The sequence below is a fragment of the Schistocerca piceifrons genome, unplaced genomic scaffold (genome assembly GCF_021461385.2).
Source record: "Schistocerca piceifrons isolate TAMUIC-IGC-003096 unplaced genomic scaffold, iqSchPice1.1 HiC_scaffold_1113, whole genome shotgun sequence".
In the NCBI taxonomy this organism is placed as follows: Eukaryota; Metazoa; Arthropoda; class Insecta; order Orthoptera; family Acrididae; genus Schistocerca; species Schistocerca piceifrons.
The window spans coordinates 12,501-17,500 of record NW_025726922.1 but is presented as its reverse complement, the minus strand read 5'-3'; the positions used below and the strand labels follow the sequence as shown (position 1 = coordinate 17,500).

At 55.7% G+C, this 5,000-nt stretch overlaps 2 non-coding genes and 1 pseudogene across 2 annotated transcripts; all 3 read left to right on the top strand.

Annotated features, from left to right (window-relative positions):
- Positions 1-2,356: 2,356 nt before the first annotated feature.
- LOC124727538 lies at positions 2,357-4,268 on the top strand. Its single transcript, XR_007007163.1, has one exon. It is a non-coding gene; the product is annotated as a small subunit ribosomal RNA (ribosomal RNA).
- A 352-nt stretch (positions 4,269-4,620) lies between these two features.
- On the top strand, positions 4,621-4,775 carry LOC124727537. Its single transcript, XR_007007162.1, has one exon. It is a non-coding gene; the product is annotated as a 5.8S ribosomal RNA (ribosomal RNA).
- Positions 4,776-4,964: 189 nt separating this feature from the next.
- LOC124727543 overlaps positions 4,965-5,000 on the top strand; it is a 4,215-nt pseudogene continuing 4,179 nt past the window's right edge.

The following is a 5,000-nucleotide window of genomic DNA, read 5'->3' as shown; positions in this document are numbered from 1 at the left end:
CTAACCTAACCTATGTTGTACCTTAACCTAACCTATGTTGTACCTTAACCTAACCTATGTTGTACCTTAACCTAACCTATGTTGTACCTTAAACCTAACCTATGTTGTACCTTAACCTAACCCATGTTGTACCTTAACCTAACCCATGTTGTACCTTAACCTAACCCATGTTGTACCTTAACCTAACCCATGTTGTACCTTAACCTAACCCATGTTGTACCTTAACCTAACCCATGTTGTGCCTCAACCTAACCCATGTTGTGCCTCAAACCTAACCCATGTTGTGCCTCAACCTAACCCATGTTGTGCCTCAACCTAACCCATGTTGTGCCTCAACCTAACCCATGTTGTGCCTCAACCTAACCCATGTTGTGCCTTAACCTAACCCATGTTGTGCCTTAACCTAACCCATGTTGTGCCTTAACCTAACCCATGTTGTGCCTTAACCTAACCCATGTTGTGCCTTAACCTAACCCATGTTGTGCCTTAACCTAACCCATGTTGTGCCTTAACCTAACCCATGTTGTCGCCTTAACGTAACCCACGTTGTCGCCTAAACCTGCTCTGTAATAGTTAATAACGACTCGTTCAATTACTGTAGTGTTGCCCACCCGCAACCCTCGCAATATAGTTCGCTACTCGCACTGCCCGCACCCCTGTGTATCGCTTCATGTTAAACACCTTGCAAGTCTTGCTCACTTTCCACATGCTCCTGCTGTACACTGTAATGTGGATGGCAGCAGGACGTACATGCCGCCCCTCCCCACGTCCCCACCTTGCCCCCTGCCTTCGCAAGCTGGTTGGTGAGAAGTTTTGCATGTTCAATGCCCTTCGCATTGCGACGTACTCAGGCTACGTTGTGGTGCGGCCTGTGTCAACTGTCCGCTGATGTCGTACGCGTGAACCACAATCTGTACTGCACATTCGTCCTTATGTACTGAATGATACATCGTGGCACATGTGTGACCGCACAACGACTGCGCCCAAAAACGGCGGACCATACAGTGCAAATATTGTGCACGCAGCTACGTGTCCGTCTCCCTATGAGAGCTGGATTGCAGTGTGGGTACGCCATAGAGACGTGTGGGAGGAACGGACGCCGTGGATGGCGATCAGCATGAGCTGTCTGTTGATGTATTCGGACCTAGTCGTCTCTCCTCACACACCGTGATGGCATGGTGCACCGCGTTCCATATCTGCGACATGCTACAGAGGCCGGTTGACAGTCGTTCGAGCAATGGACATCGCATACGTACGGGGGCCACCTTCCACGTATTGTCTAGGCGTGCACATTTTGTTGCGTGTATGTGGGCAGACGTAGTGTGGCGTGACAACCTGACACAGGCCATGCAATAATCGTTGAAGTTGCAAATGGCGATGGACGCCTGCGTTTTCTGGTGAAGTTACGCAAATGAACAAATGGTAACCTGTTGTGGTGCGGTTGTTCTCGCTAGGGGTGAATCGGTGATGGCGACGATAGGTTGAGGTACTAACCGGTTGTTCCAGCGATAACCCACCATGCCGACGAAACTGAACGGCATCTGGGTGTGAAGCGATACGCGGCGGTGGCTGGGTGGGACCGTCCCCGGCCGGTGAGGGGGCGCTCCCGGCGTGCTGGCCGCGCGGTGCGTGGGCGCACGCGCTACAGCCGGCTGGTGGGGCGGCCAGTGGCAGGCGCGCCGGCCGACGGACGCGGCAGGCGTCGGCAGCTGCGCGCCGGCGCACCCTGCGCGCGGCGCCGTGCGGCCAAAGTAGGTCCTCGCGGGCCGGTGCGAAGCGCGGTGGACATCTTCAGTGTGCTGGTCCGATTGAGGACTGTGTGCGTTGAGGATGCGGCCGCCGCCCGGCGCTCGGCGCGCCGCGACGCCGTCTGCTGCTCGGTCGCCCCAGCGGTTCTCGCTGGTGGTTTGTATCGCAGCTGTGCGGATTGTGTTGGCGCGTGCGCTGTGCTGGGAGAGTTCGCTTCGGCACCCAAGTGGGGCTTTTGTCCTTCTGTGGCGCTGGCGTTGGAGCTGCCGGTCACCGTAGGTGGCGCGTGTTGTCTCCCGCCGGCAATGCCACGACAGCACGCTCCCGGGCCTCTGTCGGCAGCGGCAAGCTCAGTTGGGAGCACGGGTGGTCGCACCGAAAGCGTCTACTCGCCTAACTCCGGGCGATTGCGCCTCTCTCGAACCCGACCAAGTACTTGGGACGGCGCTGCGCGCCGCCGGGACCTGAGAGGGTTTCGAGGTGTATTGTGCAGGGGAGCTCAGCCTCCTCCTGTTTGCAGAATGATTGAGCGGACGCTTGCGTGTTCGCGCGGGCCCCCGGGACACACTCCCCGGGCGGCCGGCTGCTCAGCTCTAGTTGACGCAGCTCCCTGGTTGATCCTGCCAGTAGTCATATGCTTGTCTCAAAGATTAAGCCATGCATGTCTCAGTACAAGCCGCATTAAGGTGAAACCGCGAATGGCTCATTAAATCAGTTATGGTTCCTTAGATCGTACCCACGTTACTTGGATAACTGTGGTAATTCTAGAGCTAATACATTGCAAACAGAGTCCCGACAGAGATGGAAGGGACGCTTTTATTAGATCAAAACCAATCGGTCGGCTCGTCCGGTCCGTTTGCCTTGGTGACTCTGAATAACTTTGGGCTGATCGCACGGTCCTCGTACCGGCGACGCATCTTTCAAATGTCTGCCTTATCAACTGTCGATGGTAGGTTCTGCGCCTACCATGGTTGTAACGGGTAACGGGGAATCAGGGTTCGATTCCGGAGAGGGAGCCTGAGAAAACGGCTACCACATCCAAGGAAGGCAGCAGGCGCGCAAATTACCCCAACTCCCGGCACGGGGAGTAGTGACGAAAAATAACGATACGGGACTCATCCGAGGCCCGTAATCGGAATGAGTACACTTTATAATCCTTTAACGAGTATCTATTGGAGGGCAAGTCTGGTGCCAGCAGCCGCGGTAATTCCAGCTCCAATAGCGTATATTAAAGTTGTTGCGGTTAAAAAGCTCGTAGTTGGATTTGTGTCCCACGCTGTTGGTTCACCGCCCGTCGGTGTTTAACTGGCATGTATCGTGGGACGTCCTGCCGGTGGTGGCGAGCTGAAGGCGTGCCGACCGCCTCGTGCGTGCTCGTGCGTCCCGAGGCGGACCCCCGTTGAAATCCTACCAGGGTGCTCTTTATTGAGTGTCTCGGTGGGCCGGCACGTTTACTTTGAACAAATTAGAGTGCTTAAAGCAGGCAAAGCCGCCTGAATACTGTGTGCATGGAATAATGGAATAGGACCTCGGTTCTATTTTGTTGGTTTTCGGAACCCGAGGTAATGATTAATAGGGACAGGCGGGGGCATTCGTATTGCGACGTTAGAGGTGAAATTCTTGGATCGTCGCAAGACGAACAGAAGCGAAAGCATTTGCCAAGTATGTTTTCATTAATCAGAACGAAAGTTAGAGGTTCGAAGGCGATCAGATACCGCCCCTAGTTCTAACCATAAACGATGCCAGCCAGCGATCCGCCGCAGTTCCTCCGATGACTCGGCGGGCAGCCTCCGGGAAACCAAAGCTTTTGGGTTCCGGGGGAAGTATGGTTGCAAAGCTGAAACTTAAAGGAATTGACGGAAGGGCACCACCAGGAGTGGAGCCTGCGGCTTAATTTGACTCAACACGGGAAACCTCACAGGCCCGGACACCGGAAGGATTGACAGATTGATAGCTCTTTCTTGATTCGGTGGGTGGTGTGCATGGCCGTTCTTAGTTGGTGGAGCGATTTGTCTGGTTAATTCCGATAACGAACGAGACTCTAGCCTGCTAACTAGTCGCGTGACATCCTTCGTGCTGTCAGCGATTAACTTTTCTTCTTAGAGGGACAGGCGGCTTCTAGCCGCACGAGATTGAGCAATAACAGGTCTGTGATGCCCTTAGATGTTCTGGCCGCACGCGCGCTACACTGAAGGAATCAGCGTGTCTTCCTAGGCCGAAAGGTCGGGGTAACCCGCTGAACCTCCTTCGTGCTAGGGATTGGGGCTTGCAATTGTTCCCCATGAACGAGGAATTCCCAGTAAGCGCGAGTCATAAGCTCGCGTTGATTACGTCCCTGCCCTTTGTACACACCGCCCGTCGCTACTACCGATTGAATGATTTAGTGAGGTCTTCGGACTGGTACGCGGCATTGACTCTGTCGTTGCCGATGCTACCGGAAAGATGACCAAACTTGATCATTTAGAGGAAGTAAAAGTCGTAACAAGGTTTCCGTAGGTGAACCTGCGGAAGGATCATTACCGACTAGACTGCATGTCTTTCGATGTGCGTGTCGTGTCGCGCAACACGCTACCTGTACGGCTCGCCGTAGCCGTGCGCCGCGTGCGGAACCACGCGTGCCTCTCAAAACTAGCGGCAATGTTGTGTGGTACGAGCGCTGAAGCGCTGGAGCGGCTGGCCTGCGGCACCTGGCGCCTGGCGCCGGTTTTGAATGACTTTCGCCCGAGTGCCTGTCCGCTCCGGTGTGGAGCCGTACGACGCCCGTCGGCCGTGAGGCCGTTGGACACAGAACGCTGGAACAGGGGCCGCCACACGCCTCACTCCCGCCTATGCGACCGTCTCGAAAGAGACCGGCGGAAACTGAGAAAAGATCACCCAGGACGGTGGATCACTCGGCTCGTGGGTCGATGAAGAACGCAGCAAATTGCGCGTCGACATGTGAACTGCAGGACACATGAACATCGACGTTTCGAACGCACATTGCGGTCCATGGATTCCGTTCCCGGGCCACGTCTGGCTGAGGGTCGGCTACGTATACTGAAGCGCGCGGCGTTTGCCCCGCTTCGCAGACCTGGGAGTGTCGCGGCCGCCTGTGGGGCCGGCCGCGTCTCCTCAAACGTGCGATGCGCGCCCGTCGCCTGGCGGTTCGCCATACCGGTACTTTCTCGGTAGCGTGCACAGCCGGCTGGCGGTGTGGCGTGCGACACCTCGTACAACGACCTCAGAGCAGGCGAGACTACCCGCTGAATTTA